The 18,834-nt window shown below is 41.6% G+C and overlaps 1 protein-coding gene and 1 pseudogene across 5 annotated transcripts in view; one reads left to right on the plus strand and one right to left on the minus strand.

Annotated features, from left to right (window-relative positions):
* Nucleotides 1-18,834, minus strand: part of NAV1 (neuron navigator 1) — a 344,868-nt gene that overhangs the window by 46,467 nt on the left and 279,567 nt on the right. The gene's annotated exons all lie outside the window — the stretch shown is intronic.
* Nucleotides 11,336-13,065, plus strand: LOC114029021 (annotated as a pseudogene).

The raw sequence follows: 18,834 nt of genomic DNA on the forward strand, positions 1-18,834 counted from the left end.
TCTTTGAGGTGCTACCAGGCAATCAAAGATGTATTACTTAGTCCTTGCCCCTCAAAGAGTTTATCATTTATATTAGAGATGGAATAAGAAAAAATATGCAAACAACTTGTAATACAAGGTAGAATATGTGATCTGTGAGTTATAAAATGTCATGGGGGTTCAAAGGAAGGGTTTTAGCTGCAAACAAGGTGACAGTTCGAAGAAAGGGGAATTCTTGGTCCCTGAAATGTCAGCTCTGAAAAAATGGAGTTCATTAGCTGCTACAGTAGTTACATTTGATCCCTGGCCAGGAAAAGCTGTGGTTTGCATTTAAACTCTAGCTGACTCTTCCCTTTGATGGCACTAAGCATGGTCCTATTAGGGGTGCATTCATTGAATTATTACCCACCCGCTTTACATTAAACTCTCTAAGAGGGTACCTGGATGCTTAAGTGGCTAAGTGATAGGGAAGAGTGTAGGGGATTTAATGAATCAAGTGAAGGACATGATCCTTGGCTTTTGAGAATGAACCAAAGCCATATACAGATACCAGCATTATACTTTGGAGTAATGGATAAAGTAATTGCATAAAGTGAGAAATAAAGGAGATGAGGCAATATATTGAATTGGAATAGTAGGAGAAATTTGGGTTTGATTCTCATTTCTGACATTTACTATCTAGGTAACCTTGGGCAAGTAAACCTCTTTGAATTTCCTTTTTCTCATCTGTAAAAAGGGGAATAATGCCTGCAGGGCTTACCTCAAGATTATTTTGGAGATCAATAAAGTGCTTGGAAACTCTGAAGTACTATATAAGTGTCAGCGATGGCTCGGAAAGCCAGCAGTCTCCTCTGCTCCCCATCCCCCAGTTGGCCTCAGCGCACTCTAGAGCGGGGGGGGGGGGGGGGGGGGGGGGGGGGGGGGGGGGGGGGGGGGGGGGAGTCAACTGTCTGCCTCATTACATGTCTGTGGTTTGGCCCAGTTCATAGCAAGCTGGCCTGATCTGGTCAACAAAGCCGGCAGTTGGGAAGAGAGATGAACTGTACAGAGCTGGGTTTTGGAGGGAGGACAGGGTAAGGAAGAAGCCAGTTTGAAATTTTGGGGTGATTAGTTTGCCAAGACTTAATCCAGGGGAATGATCATGCAACAAAAAGGAGACTCAGAAGGATGACCCAAGTTCTTTCTGTGAGGCAAGATGGACTCAAAGAAAGTCTATCTGACACCTTTTGGTATATCAGCAACTGGCTCTTCTTTGTACCATTTTCAGAAATGTGGTTAAACAGTGTCAGCAATTTACTAAAGACACATCTGCTTCTCAAAGGCACCAATTTGAGTCCCAGAAATGCTGAGGGCATGGCATCTGATAGCTGGAACACAGGCTTCAGACCCCAAACCCAGGATTCAGTTCTCAGGCTCACTGGTTCTGTCACACCAGGCACCTTGCTTGCTTACTGTTCTCCGAAATTCCTCTTGCCTGGGAAACAGAAACAAGTCACCTTTGAATTCAAGAGCAGGCCAGTCCTTTCTGCGCCTGCTTCTACATTTGAGATAGTAACTCTTAGCCTTGACAGGGAAAGATTTAGGGACTAGGGCTAAAGGTTGTGAAGTTCTTCCTCTAAAGGGCAGGCCCAGAAAAAGTGAAATCCAGGAAAATCCAGTGTTTGTGATGCTTAAAGTGTTCTTGTACTTTCAATTTTTCTGCTTATTTCTGAAGAACTAGGATTAACAGGACTTTAGGGGACCTGGTCCAGTCCTTGCCCACTTAGTGTGTCCTTTCTTCAATATCTCCTCCTAATGGCTGGTCATTGCTGTTTCTCATATAAGTCCAACCAGAATTCCTATCCTGCCCATCCTCCTGGTCAGTATAAAAAAAAGAGTTGAAGCCAAGAGCAGTGGAAAGATTACCCCGCCATCAAACATGTGGGATGATACTCTGGAATAAGAGGAGAGAAATGAATTTTGCCTCTTCAATTTTAAATCAGGTAGGAAAAGGAGGTGGGAAAGCTGTTATCTACCTGACCCCAATTTGAATCCTATTTGACCATAGCTGGCAATCTGAGTGATCTTCAACATTCAGGCATCATCTTACTCTCTTCTCTTCTATGAACTGGGACTCCAAGGTGATGGCAGAGAAGGCACACCCATAGACCCATAAACACCCAGGCTACTTTCTGTGGTCTAGGCAGACTTATGAGCAACCAGGCTGAAACCTTAGGTTTCTTCATTTACATTAATATGCAGTATTTGAAGTGGGTCAGTTACCATCCTGCAATTGCAGTTGCATTCATTCATTCATAACAGATACTCCAGGATGATCACAGGAGAGCTTCAGAGCTCCCTTTCCCTCCCCATTAAAAATAGGGGCATGGTATCTTTAATATTATCTCAGCAGTGACAAGAACATTGATTTACAGTAGTCAGAAGGCATAGATTTGAATTGCCGTTCTGCTCATTACTATATGTGTGGCTTTAGGTAAGTGACTTAAATCTCTTGGACTTGGTTTCCTCATTTGTAAAAATGAGGGGATGGAGTTAAATTATGTCCAAGGTCCCTTTCAGTGCCACTCCTGATGCTTTGTTTCTTTTTTTTTTTTTGGCGAGGCAATTGGGGTTAAGTGACTTGCCCAGAGTCACACAGCTGGTGAGTGTTATGTGTCTGAGGTTGGATTTGAACCCAGGTCCTCCTGGCTCCAGGGCCAGTGCTCTATCCCCGGCCCCCTCCCCTGATGCTTTGATGCTGACATCCAGCCAGTTCCTCTTACTGATGGGCTTCTTTCTCATTTAAATGCCATTGGCATCCACATCATTCACATGGGCCCAGAAGCCAGCACTGCCTAGATTCATGTTTCAGGCTTTGAAGTAATGTTTCAGAAATATTTGCACTACCTGGGTGAATATAAGAACAGGGCTAAAAGGATGAGACTACGAAAATCCAGGAATCAAACAGACAAAGGGAAGGGGATTATTCCCAAGAGGCAGTGATGCACTGATGTGGCTGCAAAATGAACCCCAGAGAAATTCCCTTCTTCTGTGATGAAATCCAGCTCTATTGGTGCTCCTCTGATGGCATGATGGCATGATGGCCTGATTGCTCAGTCCTGTGAGCAGCATGCACAGCACTCTGGGGAGCAGAGTGGAGGCAATTGGATTAGAGGTTACATAAGGGGAATCAGTTTAACTTAATGTGGACCTGAGGTGGGGAGAAAAGGTGGTTGCAAAGAGGAGCACAGGCAGACATAAGTTTTCGAGGTGTGGGTTAAAGCTTTGCCATGTCAGCTGGCAGGGGCCTGAGCAAAGAATAAAGAGTCGAAAGTTGAGCTGCTTAACGCCGGTCTCCTTAATTAGGACCAACTGTGTGTGAGGAATGCTGACTCGGCTGGCCATGGTTTGTTTGAGTTTTCTCTAGTTTCAGAGAGCTCCCCTCCCACTCAGCCTTCCCTCTAAAGGTCCCTCCTCTCGGCTTCTTTCACAGGGGTGAGAAGAAAAACAGGACATCCTTCCCTCCTCGTTTTCAAAAGCTCCTAATACAAGCAATTCAATGCCCATTCAACAAGAAAACATAATGGGGGTCCTTCTTACTAGAAAGGGAAAACAAATCTTCAGAGGCTCAACATAATCCACCATCAAAGGAGAAAGGGCTCTAGAATTCCTGAGTTGTGATGTCAGCTTCATTATTCTTTATAATTGAAATTGAGTTAATTCACCTTTCCTGGCCTCAGTTTCCCTGTCTGCAAAAAGAAAAAAAAAAGGTAAACTAACTTCCTAAAAAGTGTGTTTTAGAAATGAGCATCTGGGTTCAATTCTCAACTTGGGCTTCCACAGTTGATAGACAAGAAGGATACATTAGATAATCTCTAGCATATCTTTCAGCATGAACTACTGCTCATCACTACATTAGTTGTAAAATGCTTGTTAACCAATCAACAAGCCTTTATTAAGCACCTACTATGTACTTAATAAGGCATTGTGGTAGGCACCAGGCTACAAATAAAAGAAATGAAACAATCCCTACTCTCAAGGAGCTTCCATTCCATCAGTCTCTACACAGAGCAGCAGCTGGTTTATGTGCCCAGCTTTTCCATACAGGAGGCCTGAAGAGTCATCAGTGCAATGGGAGATTCCTTTATCTTCTTTTGAGTTAGCACTCTCCACCCCATCCCCAAAACAGTACAGCTATTCCTTTCTTAATACAGCTTTCCCAGAGTGGGAAGGAAAAGTCATTTGACCCAGAATCTGGGGAGTTTTTCTTATTTTTTTTTTTTTGTGTGTGTGTGTGAGGCAACTGGGGTTAAGTGACTTACCCAGAGTCACACAGCTAATAAGTGGCCGGATTTGAACTCAGGTCCTCCTGACTCCGGGGCTGGCGATCTATCCACTGCACTACCTAGTTGCCTCTGGGGAGATCTTTCCCAGGCCTATTCCTGATGCTTCTCAGTCCATTCTGCCCACAATTCCAGTATTGGTGATATCACAATCCCCAAATGCCTCCAGACGCCTATTGCCTCGGTGCCACTCTTTAAAGGAACCTGAGGTCACAGCAAATGTTCCTGTGGAAGGGCAAAGAGGTGAGTCTGGTTGAGTGCTCAGATTCAAAAAGTCTCTTGGAAAGAAGAAAGGAAAAGGAACAATGCCTTGGCTGACTGCAGCCCTGGCCAAAAAAAAAAAAAAAGACTTCCATAATCAAAATGGCCCCTTAGCTTAAACTTTTATTCCCTCCTTTGGTTTTTCCGAACTGACCTGCTCAGCTTAAATATCAAAACAAGATTTTTATCCACCCAGTAGTCCTGCAAGCTCAGATCTATCTCAGGGAAAAAGGAAAAGAAACTTCAAGGCACTACCCCTTTATGGCCTACCTCAGAAGCCATCTCCTCCATGACTATAATACTAGGTAGCATGTACATATCACTTTACGATTTAAAAAGTGCTAAGAATATTATCTCATTTTATAGATGAGGAAACAGCCTGAGAAGGGTTCAAGTACTTGCCCAGGGTCTCACAATTGGTGAGTATCTGAGGCTGGTTTTGAACTTGGGTCTTTCTGCCTCTAGATCCAGGGGTCTATCCCACTGCCTTCCTGTCTGTCTTGACATACTACTTTCCCCTTCTTCTCTCTTGTTCCCTCCATAGGAAAGTGATCTCTACCCCATCATATTACAATGGTTCTTGCTGACGTACTTGTTTTCTCAAATCATAATGATTTGTATATTTGTTCTGTCCCCCTCAAAAACCACTCTGGTCAACAAGCCTTAGTCTTCTATAGGCAGGTTGAAGGAGAGAAAGATATGGAAGCATATACCAATCAATAGAAGTCCTTCAGAGATGGGTCATTAGGGGATAGAGCGATGGCTTCAGAATCAGGAATCAATACATCAACAATAAGCATTTAATAAACTCTATATGCCAAGCATTGTGCTAAATTAGGCTTCCAGACCTGAGTTCAGGTCTCACCTTTGACATACTGGGGAAGTCACTTAACTTATCCGTGCCTCAGGTAATTCTCTAAGGGTATAATAAAATAACAACAACAAAAACAGTAACAATAATAATAGCTAACATTTATATAGTGCTTACTGCTAAGCAATTTACAATTATTATCTCATTTGATCCTCAAAACAACCTTGGGATGTAGGTGCTATTATAGTCCCATTTTACAAATGAGGAAACTGAGGCAAATGAGGTTAAGTGACTTGCCTAGTGTAACACAGCTAGCAAGTGTCTGGAGGCTGGATATGAACTCAGTTCTGCCTGACTCTAGGCAGAACAGTTGCTAGTCTGCATTGGTAAAGGGAGTTTCCTCACTGGGAATTCACTACCTTCATGAAATCACAGGTCTGCCAAAATTTAGCTAGGCAGTACAGTGGATAGAATGTTGGACCTGGAGTCAGGAAGACCTTAGTTTCAAAACTAGCCTTAGAAATTTATTGGCTCGTGTGACCCTGAACTGCCTCAGTTTTCTTATTTGTAAAATGAAGATAAAAATAGCATTTAACTTATAGGGTCTTTGTGAGGATCAAGTGAGATGATATTTTTAAAGTGCTTTGCAAACCTTAAAACACTATATAAATACTATTTATTATTATTATAAAGATCCTTATTACTAACAAATTGGATTCTTTTTTCCCAGATCAGAAAGCACCCAGTTAAGAACAAATGCATTTGACTATTCCCATTTTAAGGATAGAGAAAACGAGGCACAAGAAATAAGAGCAAGGTAGATACATTCAAAAGATGAGGCTAAGGATCTGTGTAGTGTTGAATTTTCTCTAATAGCTCCAAAAGATCCAACCTAGCAATGCTTAGCTGGCAATAAATACCTCTAGGCTATAAATTATTCCCCCTTTGCAGAATAAAGTCCTATTACTACAGATCAAATGAGCTTGCAGAAGGCTCAACACATCACTTCCCCTTTTGTCTTGGCTTCGTTTGTATATTAAATTCAGTCTTCCATCATGATCTTCTGCCCATTTTGCCCTAGCCAAGAAAGCCCATTCTCAACTTCTTTTCCTGCCTTTGTCAGTTCTGCCATTTTTTACAATTGTGGCAAAAATCATCTCTTCAGGAAGCTGGCTCTGAACAACAGGGGATGGTGGCCCCACCCAAGCAGCTTGTCCTTAATGTCATCCACATTAGCTCTACTGAATGAAAAGAAAATCAATAAAACTAGTAAAGCAAAACAGAAACAACCCAAGTTGAAAACCAATCCAAGGGAAAAAACAGGGCTGTCTCGTGTATTAAACAAGCCAGTGATAGCTAACTGGCTTGAGGGACAGAATATGCCTTCTAAAACCCCTGAGACTTAGATACTGAAGAGAATCTATCTTAGTACATTTGTACTGGAGTGTGTGTTTGTGTTCACATAGTGGGCATGCTGCCTGGGAAGAATATTTAACTATTAATTCATTGTTGTTCAGTCTTGGCCTACTCTTTGTGAACCGGAGGATCATACTATCCACAAGGTTTTCTTGGCAAAGATACTGGAATAGTTTGCCATTTCCTTCTCCAGATCATTGTACAGATAAGGAAACTGAGGCAAACAGGGTTTTAAGTGACTTGCCCAAGGTTACACAGCTAGTAAGTGTCTGAGGCTGGATTTGAACTCAGGTCTTCCTGACTCCAGGCCTGGCACTCTATCCCCTGAACCACCCAGATGCCTCCTCGTTAATTCATTACAGCTGCTTAATACTGAAGTATTTGTTTCTGATGTTAAATAAATAAAAATCAAAGTGACTTCATTTCAAAATACACCCACACTTCTGGAAATTTAAAGCATAAGTTTTAGAAATTCTTTCACATTGCCCAACACCACTGTGAGACCTCTTCCCAACTTGGAAGTGGGGCATCTGGCTTGTACCTGGGTTAATGCCATAGAGATGGTACAAGCCCATAACTGGAGTGGGCTGTAAATTATTTTTTTTCCCTGGCCAAATTAAAAAACGCTAATTGTCAGATTGGGGCTGAAGTGGTCCCAATGCAGTGGGTAGGGTGGACAAAACTGAAACTTCTCAGGGGTGATTTATTTGGATAAGAATCTTTTCCACCTGGAATGGGGATGGACACAAACTTGGAAGCTGGTGGGAGGGTTTCAATGTCTGCTCCTGTTACTATCTAAATAGGGAGAGGACAGCTCAGGTCCTGGTGTGGCTGGTAGATTGCAAACTCCTTGAGAATTGTGCCTTATTCATCTTTTTATCTGCTACAGTGCCTTGAATATAGACTAGGAACTCAACTATCTATTGAATGCACTACAGGGTGCCGGTAGAGTAAGAGTATGTGTGTTAGAGGTATAAAACTGTATGTGCTTTTTAATATGGTAAATTACGGGTATGCATTGGCAGCAAATAGAACTTGAAGGTATAGGTGGGAAATTTTTTGTTTTTACTGATCTGAAGCTTTGATGGACAGCCAATCCAAGCCTTTAGCCCAAAGCAACGGTAGAATGGCGGAGGAAGTCTAGATCTGATTTCAGATTCATGGAGTCCTCCTAGGCTTCTCTGGACTAAGGAACTTTGCTCAGGACTTCATAACCCTTTTTGTACCATGGACCCCTCTGACAGTCTGGTGGCACCTATGGACCCCTTCTAAGAGTAATGTTTTTAAACAGGCACCTGGATGGTATCATGGATAGAGTGTTGCACTTGGAGTCAAGATCTGAGTTTAAATCTAGCCTCAGTCACTAGCTGTGGGACTCTGGACAAGTCACCACTATTTACCTCAATTTCCCCAATCCATAAAATGAAGATAAGAACAGGACCTACCTTCCAGGGTTATTGTGAGGATAAGATGAGATGATGAATATAAAATCCTTTGTAACCCTTAAAGCATTTATATAAATGGTAGTTATTATATTATTTAAAGGCATAGAATAAAATACATAGGACTACAAAAGAAAGCAATCATATCGAAATATAGTTATCAATTTTTTTTTTTAAATTCACAGACCCCAGGTTAAGAACCCCTGCCCTAGCTAGTATAGTAGGACTCAAAGATACTTTCTTTCCATTGTTATCACTCAAAACACAAGATACAAAATACGTGTTTTGAAAACTGCTAGGGGTAATGAAAGCAGTCATTCCTAGCTAGGTAGGTATGGAAGAATTACTCTAGCATAGAGAGGCTGCTGCATTATGTTGATCTCACAATTAATACAATCTGAAGCATGCTGAGAAGAGGAAAAAACTAGCAAAAGAGAAATCAACCTATTACACAGTGGCTTTTCTTTCTCTCAGAATTCATACTCTGTCCTCCGCCCCTGTGGTTCCCTTGGGAGAACTATGGAAACAGGCGATGAAGTATGTAACTTACTGGCCTAAGTCAATCACAGGGCAACATAACTTTGTGTGACCCCTTTATCTTCCAGTATTTTCCTTCCTTTAAGCAAGAGGAAAACAAATAGCCATAACAGTTGGAGACTCATAAATAAGGTGGGAGATGGAAAAGGCTCTTTCTGATAGGGATCGTGTAAGCTTTCTTCTTGTAACTCTGTCATTGCTGAGATTCTCTCTGGTCTTACGGAAGCTCTAGAAAGCTCAGTTCAGAGAATTCATAAAGTTTTAGCTTCAGATCCTATGGTTATATCCCTTGCTTTCATTTCTGAACTTCAGTAATTCACTTCTGACTCTTTCCAGTACTGTTCAAATTCAAGACTAAAGACAGATCCCTCCAGCAGGCAGCCCGCCAACCAGCCAAGGATGGATGAAGCCACCTCTTTCATTTCCCTTCCTTCTTGTGTAGGATATATAGTGGAAGGGTCAATGGACTGGTAGGCTGAAGGTCTGGGTTTGAATTCTGGCTCTGCTGCTGACATTGGCTAGTCACTTAAATTTCTGTGGATCTGAATTTTCCCCATCTGTAAAATGGGGACTGTATTTTCCTGCCCCGTTGTGAGGCTCAAATGAGATAATGTAACTCACTCTGTCACTGTAAAATTTTTTAAAATTTGGAGTGATTATTATATAAAATTGAAAGCTGGCTTTGAAGACTAAAACTGTTATAAGAAACAGTCTCACCCAATTTGTAGCTAATCAGCACCCAATCATTATTTCAACAGTAATATTTGTGGGAAGGCAGGAGAACTTAAGGACACCATTCTTTAATTCACGTTTCTCAGTCTATGTGGATTCAACTGTAAAGATTTCCATTGTAGCAAGCAATCCATGTGACAGTCTGAGAATGTTTTATGGAAAGTCGGTGTTCACTCAATCAGGCAAGGCTGGGATCTGACCCAACATTAGCTATTACTTATACCCACCCAGTCAAGTATAACCAACATAGCAAGCCCTTTATTGCTGGTCAAACGTGTTGAGACATCCTGAGTTTAACCAAGAATAAGGCTTCAGTTTGACTGAAAAGACTCACTTTCTCCATTGCTATTCAGATCAACCTATACGACCCTAGAATGCAAACGCTCCAGATCTTTGCTCGTTCACATGATCTGAGTTCAAGTCCTGACTCTGATGGGCAAGTACACTACACAAAATCGATTGTGAATGCAGATTCTTTCCGACAGGAAGATGGCTAGATTAGATCAGAGGTGTCAAATTCTCTTGCCCAAGAATCAACAGGAACCAGATAAAAATATAATTGGGAAATATGTAACAAAATAAATAAATAAAAATACAATGGAACACAGATAATGTTAACATGTGGATTTCTATGTCAATATGCTGTTCATAGAAATCTATGGTTTGGTGGCTCAGTTTCTATTTAAATTTTACATCACCGATAGATTATCTTTTCCTGTCTTCTATCTGTAATACATATGGGGGGAAAGCTATTTCTATTTTTCCCCTTTATACTTTACATAGTACATGATGGTTGTTTAATCAACATCAAAACAAACCAGAATATTACCTAGAGAGCAGAGAGCTTCTCTAGGACTAAATATTGCCAGGATTCAAAGAACAATCCCTAATTACTCTTGGGCAGTAAAGTAGGCACTTTTCATATGCTCTCCTTTGTAAAGGGAGAGAACATAAGCCACTGTCAGTTAGGCATGTGCTATGCATTCTTTTCTCAGGAGAGGTAATAGATTTCTGCAGATCCATCCACACTCTTTCACCTCCTCTTGTCTGTGAACAGCAGGTATTTTAATACAGCTGACTGGAGTGAGGGGCAGTCACGGAAGAATGCAGCTAGATAAGATATTTTACTGGCACTTGGACCACCTTATTGCTGCAGGGAATTGCGCAGCAGTTTTTTTATTTTAATGTGTTTTACTGAAGTCTGGGGTTCTTGGTAGGTATCTAGGGATTCCTTGAACAAAAGGGTGGTAAAAGAGGACAAGTTTAATTTGTGTTTGCGCTTTCATCTTAAGGACACTAACCCCAGGTCTGCACTAGATTTTGGGATCATGGAGTATGAAAAGGTCCCATAAACCCTGAAAAACCAATATAAACATGGCCTGAAAGAAGGAATGTCTCTAACTTCTAAGTTTAAAGGGAGCATGTTAGCAATACTGTATTACTTAATTGTAACATCTTGTTTTTGCTAGTGGGCTCCCTAAATTCCCACAGTGTATGTGGGTGGCTGTCCAGGACAACTTTAAATATCAGATTCTGATGGTCTGCATACTATGGAGTAAAATTGTGGAAAGACTCAAGTGTTAGCTAATTAGGATTTACAGCACGTGAAAACTTGGGAGTCCTGGTTTGTTCCTAAATCTCCTTGATATCATTTGATTTTCCCCTCTAGGAAAAACCAACTAAGCTCCCGGTTTGATTTCTAGGGCATGAGAAATAAAGTCCCAGATGGCTTTTTTTTTTTTCTGGAGGGTAGAAGATGGAGGAGGGTTTATTACGCAAGCAAACTCTCAGGACTTTTATTTATTTTTAAAAAGGCAAGCTATCCCTCGAAGAAGATGCAGACCCCACAGGAGATCAACTCTGAGTAAGATTCTGCAACCCACTCTTTAGTCCTGTGCATTTAACACACTCTCTTCCCTTCCAGTTTCCTTCTTGGTCTACTTTGACCTGGAGCCCTTAGCATTAGGACAAGGTTGGTCAAACTGAGAGTTCAAGTCAAGCGCACGCTAGAGGTCTCGCTGATAGTCAGCGAGTCAACCGGCTGCATGCTCCCAGCCACACCGCCCCCATCCCCAGCAGTTGTCAAAGTCTAGACAAGCTAATACTCCACATATTCGTCGCCGTCACCGTTGCCTCCACGAGGTTACCACCTCTTCCATTCAATTTCAATTCTGCTCCACATCCAATCAGAGGCAGCCCCGCCCTTCTTTTCTTATCCGTCAGACTCCGGGCCCAGCTCCCTATTGGTGCTCCGGCTGGGGAGAAGCCTGACCCTGCCCCCTCCCGGGAGGGGTCCGGCGGCCGCCAGTGGGTCTGGCCAGTGCTGCGGAGGAGGAGGGGGGTGTGGGAAGTGCGGGAAGTGAAAGAGCTGGGGGGCACACTGGGGAACACGGGTCAGTGCTACAAGAAGCAGAAAGAGATGGAGGAAAGCTCCAGCTCTGAGCACCTCCATGACAAGAGCAACCCAGTGGTCCCCAGAACCCGATCGCCCAGCCAAGCCAGCTTCTCTCCGTCCCGCACAGCAGCCCCCCACAGGACGGCCAGCATCGGGCAGCGCCAGGTGAGGAGAGACATCTCGCCCCTCTCTCCTGCCCAGATGGAGACCATGGCTGCCGTCGAGGATGAGCGAGAATTCATCAGGGCCTCCCAGATCCGGGGCAGATACCAGAGAAGGAGTTCCATTCCATACGAAGTCTTTGGTCCCAGTGAAGAGGAAGAAGCCACGGTGGTGTGGGCCATCTACCCCAAGACAGAAGAGCAAATCAGGATACTGAAAGAAGCCTGTAAAGGCCTGCTCCCCTTCCGAGGCCTGGAGGACGAGCTGCTGCTACAGATCTTCAGTGCCATGTTTGAAAAGAAAGTCGTCCCCGACGAGCCGGTGGTGGAACAGGGAGAAGACGGGGACCACTTCTTCGTCATCGAACAAGGAATATTTGACATCATAGTGCAAAAGAACAACCAGCAGAGTCGCATCGGTCAGTATAAAAACAGCGGTACTTTCGGAGAGCTAGCTTTGATGTACTCCTATCCCAGACCTGCTACTATTGTTGCCATCACAGAAGGAAACCTCTGGGGCCTGGATCGAGTGACTTTCCGGACAATCACTGTGACGTTCCAGTTGGAAAAGAAAAAGAGGCTACAAATGCTGCTTGCCTCTGTGCCCTTTTTCAAGTCTCTGGAGGCCACAGAGTCAGTGAAAATGCTCGATGTGGTAGAGGAGAAGACTTATCAGCCTGGAGAATGCATTTTCCTAAAGGGTGAAGTCGCTGAGAAGTTTTACATAGTTGAATCAGGTGAAGTCAAAATTGTGCCCGAAAAGTTCAGTGGTGAGGAGGTGGGAATTGTGAGGCATCATAAAGAAGATTATTTTGGAGAATCAGCTCTCATCAGCAACAAACCTAGAAGAACTTCGGCGTATGCGGAAGGAGAGGTCAAATGCATAGTTATGGACGTGCAGGCACTCGAGAGACTTCTTGGGCCGTATATGGACATTTTGAAGAGAGATATGTCACATTTCGAGGAGTTAATAAAACTGCTTGGTCCCAAAATTGACACAAAAGTCTGAGGTGTCTAGGGGAATAGGCATTTTAATAATACAGAAATCTTCCAATGGCAATACCACAAACTAGAAAGAAATGGACATGAAAGAACATAGGACTTAAGTCCTTTGTCTTTTTTCCCCTCAGAATCATTTGCTTATAGCTGGGCTGCCATTGCTGCCAGTGAGTACAATAAAGCACAGGACTCCTGAGTTGCCCCAAAGCTAATATTCTGACGTGTTTTGGTGTATTTTTTTTTCCTCCCTCATTTTAAAAAATCACTTGATATACCTTTAGCAGTTTTGAGTCTTGGCAAATGCCTACATTTTAACAACTTTTTTTAGGTACCTCATCCCCACTCACCAAGCCTGATTCCATCCAGCATACAGACTGAGGTTCCTTTGAATGATTTTTACCTTCCAAAGCTCCCCCTCGTATAGGAACTGAGGACACACATTTCTCAGAGAGCAAATCTGGCTTTGGTCCATTGGGAGTTGGCTTAATCCATTCAATTCTCTGGGCTCTTATTTAATACATTAATACATTATTATGTTTGTAGTATGTATATGTATGATGTATATATTATATTATTATAGTTATATGTATAATTATGCATGTATTTTATGTATGTTTATAACTATGTATGTATTATATTTGTATTACAGTTAATACATGCAACCTAGAAAGGTCAGTTATTATGTTTCAGGGTTAGCATAGGAAATAGTCCTGTGCTTCTGTACAGTTTATTAGGGTCAATATCAGATTATTACTAATGATGCCAAATAATTCCACTACACTAAATATTCCAATAAAGAAAGCTACAGGTATAGCTCATCCAAAGAAATAATAGGAATTTCCTGTCTTGAGTACTATTATTTTTTAATGTGAAAAATATAATTTTCAGAGATAAATGATTGTCCCATTCTCCTTACATTTTACTCCATCAACAAACACTTATTAAAAGTGCCTACTACGTGCCAGGCACTGTACTAAATGCTGGGGGTTCAAAGAAAGGCAAAGATAGTCACTGGTATCAAGAAGCTCATGTTCTAATCAGAGGCAGAAAACAACATTAAATAAAAGGTACATCCTGATATTGCTAAAAAGAATCACCTCTTAGAAAATGTCATCTGCTGATATTCAAAACAATTTTTATTTCATTTTCTCCTATTATTATGAGTTTATATCTTCTCAAATGCAGTAACAGCCTAATGGGTCTTCCTGAAGTAATTCTCCTGCCATTCCAATCCATTCTTTACTCTGCTGCCAAAATAATTTTCCTAAGGCATAAGTCTGACCAAGTCACACCCCCTCCCCCACTCAACAAACTTGAGTGGCTCCCTGTTATCTCCAGGATCAAGCATAAAGCCCTCTGGGATTTAAAGCTCCTTAAAACTTTCCCCTTTCCTACTTTTACAATCTTAAGACTTTACTTCCCTCCAATCACTCTACAATTTTTCTATACTGGCCTACAAGTTGTTATTGTTCGTCCTTTGCTCTCGAAGAGGACCAATGACATCACCAGGGTGATGTCTTGACTTGTGGGTAAATTGGATTTCAGTGAGGCAGAGCTTCTAAAAGTCCTCAGCCTCACTTTCTCTTCCAGAGTCATCAAAGTCCAGCGGCAAGACAAAAGTCAAGATGCAGTGGATGACCTTGGCCTTGTTAAAAGCCTCCTTACTAATAACATTCACAAGAAACTCTCTCTTATTTTGTGGCTTTTGTCCCCTATGCCTGGAATTTCTCTTTCCTCTCCTCTGTCTCCCCTCTCCTGTCTTTACTGCTCCCCCCCCACCCCTTTCTTTGTTTCCCTGGTTTCCTTTAAGACCAACTTCTCCAGGCCTATCCTACTCCCCCTAGCTGCTAATACCTTCTGTATACTGTATGCCTAGTTATTTACATGTTCTTTTCCCCAGTAGAACATAAGCTCCCTGAGAACAAGGATGGTTTTTTCCCCTTCTATTACTAGCATTTAGCACAGTGCCTGGCACCTAGCACTTTAATTAATAAATGCTTTTTTTTTGACTGAATGAACTTTTATTAGCTATTTAAAGACCATCATTAAGGCAGCTAGGTGGCACAGTGGATAGAGTGCCTGGCCTGGAGTCAGAAAGACTTCTCTCCCTAAGTTCAAATCTGGCCTCAGACACTTACTAGCTCTCTAACCCTGGGCAAGTCACTTAACTCTGCTCAGTTCTTCATCTAGAAAATGGGCTGGAAGAAGGAAATGGCAAACTACTCCAGTATCTTTCCCAAGAAAACCTAAATGGTATCACAAAGAATCTGATGAAAAAAGACTGTACAACAACTGAAAAGACCATTGTTACTTCAGGGTTATATTGTATGCATCTGAAGTTATTTCTCACTCCCTTTTGCCCACGACATTTTGTTTGGAATCATGCCTATTATATATTCCTTAAAAGTTTATTGTAATTCTAACTTTCTTTGATAATTTTATTTTGTGGGTGAAATATAAATGTTGGATGAAATAAATTGAACTCATTTCTTTCTGATTTTCAAAGCTAATAAAGGTTAAGTTCAACAGAACAGAATAATTTTGTGTCCTGTGACATCAAATGGAATTTATGATCTAAATGTAATAGTTTGGAACAAGCTAGCAGATAAAGAAGGTAAAGGCTTAGAGGCAGCTGGTAAAACGGCATCGATCTCAGATTAAAGTGGCTGCCTCTATAATTTCCTACTTCATTTGTAGGTCATCCACCAATAGGTGGTAAAATGCAGCCAAGTATTATACACCAGCAGCTACTACAGTTACTACTACTACTACTACTACTACTACTACTACTGCTACTACTACTGCTACTGATGAGAATGGGATCTAGACCCCCTGGACTTTCCCACATGGCCAAATCTCTGGCTTTTGCCTGAGGCTATAATCCCATCGACTGGCCTTACTTTGTGGCCACCTCCAATCTCCCAATTCTGTTACCCTTAACCTAGCATAGCCCTCCCTATGGGCACCTGCCTGCACTGCGCCACCCCCCCCCCCCAATTTCCCACCCTTAATCCTAGCTAGGCTCCATTGTCCAGGTCTCAGGAGTCCTGTTCACCCAAGTTTACTGGCTGCTCCTATTCAGATCTTCCTTAGACCCCTCCTCCAGTCACCCCAAACTACTTGGCCACTCCTAGATCCCTCCCACAGTCTTTCTGTATAATAAGGTCCATCTTGTCTCCATTAAGATGATCTGATTCTTATAATCTAGCCACTGTTGAGATTTTTGCAATCTGGCCACTAGCTCACAGGTGCTCAGATTCCTTAAGAGTCTGGCCAATATGGGGGATCTTTAATAAACCTTGTCTTTGGCTGAAAGAAAGTTTGGGTCAAATTCTTTTGGGTAGGACCCATGTGTCATGATCTTGAAGTTCCAGCATCCCTAACCTCTAGACCTCATCACTACTACTACTACTGCTACTACTACTCCTCACACACACACACATATACCAACTATAATATGCCAACTAATATATATATACCAAATATAATATTACCCCAGTGGTAATATACAACCAACTATAGGACCTGTATTCAAGGACACCCCATTATCTCCTTAGAAGTCTGTTCTTAAAAATACAAAAGGAAGTAAGTCATAGTTTTTGGAATCACTAGTTAAAATGATGGGATGTCTGAATCCACTGAACAAGTAGAGAATGTGGGTAGCGCCCACATTAGATTCATGTATTAATTTCAATAGTACAAAAAAAATTTTTTCAAAGGTGCAATTTGGAAGAACTGGCTTGTGTTCTTGGTATCTTTGGAAGTGTTCCATCACCGGAAAATTTCTTTTCTAGTTAAAAAAAATCTTGCAAATCACTATCCTTTCAAAATACATATGTTAATAGATGTACCTTTCCTTAAGTTAATCAAGAATTAACTTAAGGAATCTCCTCTTCTTTACACACCTCAGATGGTTATTTGATTATTCAGGGTAATGGGGAACACCTTTAGCAAGAACAGTCATTGAAATCACAGATAATCAGGAAAAAATATTAATTTCAGTTCTCCCGTCTACTACTAGATCTGCTAACATGCTCCCAAACTGACGGGGGTGAAAAGCACTCTTACATGCCTCTACCTACCTTTTGCTCCTAGATTCAACAAACAATGAAATGTCTGAAAATTGTGGAAGGCCTGTGATGCCCAAACTTGTGCCAGTTGTGGAGTGGATACTGAAGACAGGATTCTTGAAGAAAACAGCCTTAAAAGAAATTGTTTAGGGCAGGTCCAATGGCTATCACTGGGCAGACTACACAGGGAACATTTGCCTATGTTGTATATAATTAGAGGTTTTAAGGTCTGTCAAAGCCGAGCTTGTATAAATTTCACTTTATTATATGATGTGCAATAACAGTGACTCATTTTGGAATCTGAATAGGTCTACCTCTGTATTTCTGTAACATTATTATCTTCAAAAATACTGACATGCTTATTCAGTGTATGTTCAGAAGCAACAATAGCTTGTTTCAGAAATACTTCAACCAGGTAAAAGCTATTTATCCTCATGTCTGAGGAAGTCCCTGACAAATGTTTCTTGAAGTTTAAAAAGCAATTCCCTGTTGAATAGATCTTGGTTTCTTTAAAAGGTTTCTTTTTCTGCCCCTGCAAATCTAAATCAAAAGTAGTTCCCCCTCACCTGATCGTTGAGATGCCTTTAATAAAAGTCTTTTTTTTTTTTTTAAAGCATTCATCTTGGGAGAAGAAGAGAGTAAGGCGAAGGAAAGATCAGCCCAAGGGGTACATTTTAAAGAAAACAGCAGGAAGTTAAAAAAAAAAATACAACCCTAGGGCTGGACAAAGGCTCTTTCAACTAACTTCCTCTGTTTTTATGATACTAATGAGGTCTTAATTCTGGCTAAGGAATTTGAAGCTCAGTAACTTTAAGATTTTTCAACTATTAGCTGTATTTTGAAAAGCTTTTCTTGGAACTTTATCCCACCTGGAGTCCCTGGATTCCTCCTTTTGACTTCTCTTTGCAAAGAAATGATTCAACGAGAGATCATTCATCTCTCATGCAGTTAGCTGGTCAAGAGCCTTGCTTATTTCTGCTGAAGTATGGGGTGACTTTTTCTTGAGTTCCCAAGTGTCTGGGAAAGTCACATGAGGAACTCATTAGCTCTGCCTTCAGTTGAAACAACAAGGTCCCTTCTCCAGTCAAAAAACAAGCAGCATTTTGCACAACCTCGAATATGTTTCTATCAAGACCTCCCATGGAAAGTTCTCCTAGATCTTAGATATACTAAGTAGCTGGAAAAGGACAGCATGGAGGCAGAATTTGCTCTGAAGTGCTTATGTTCTGGAATTCCTCTGTTTGACCTCTTGTGACAAGAGGTCCTTCACAACCTTGCATACTCGTCACTTTGGCCAGACATATTTCCTCCACTACAAAGCATGAGCTAGTTTGAGTAGAAGTACTGCTCTTTCAGAGGGAGCACTGGAGGAGTGTTATGGAGACACAGAATCACCACCAACCTTCTTCCCCATCAGAAAAAATCTGAAAGATGTGCGAAATATAACCATTTGCTAACCCCAGACAGCCTTCAAACATAAGGGCACCAAGTTTTGCCTCACACAGTACTATAGAATTTAATTAAATGGGGGAGGGGGAAGTTTCTCCAATTACCCAATTATAGGTTGGAATTTAATATAGCACAATTGCTTCTACTTTTTTCATTTCTGAAATATGCTAAATAGTTCCTACAGGGCTCATCACATTTCATCAGTTACCAACTGTGGACCGAAGAGTTCTGTCATGACTTACTCCCATGTGAACCATTTT

This window comes from Vombatus ursinus, unplaced genomic scaffold (assembly GCF_900497805.2).
Source record: "Vombatus ursinus unplaced genomic scaffold, bare-nosed wombat genome assembly UNPS02014909.1, whole genome shotgun sequence".
Taxonomy (NCBI): Eukaryota; Metazoa; Chordata; class Mammalia; order Diprotodontia; family Vombatidae; genus Vombatus; species Vombatus ursinus.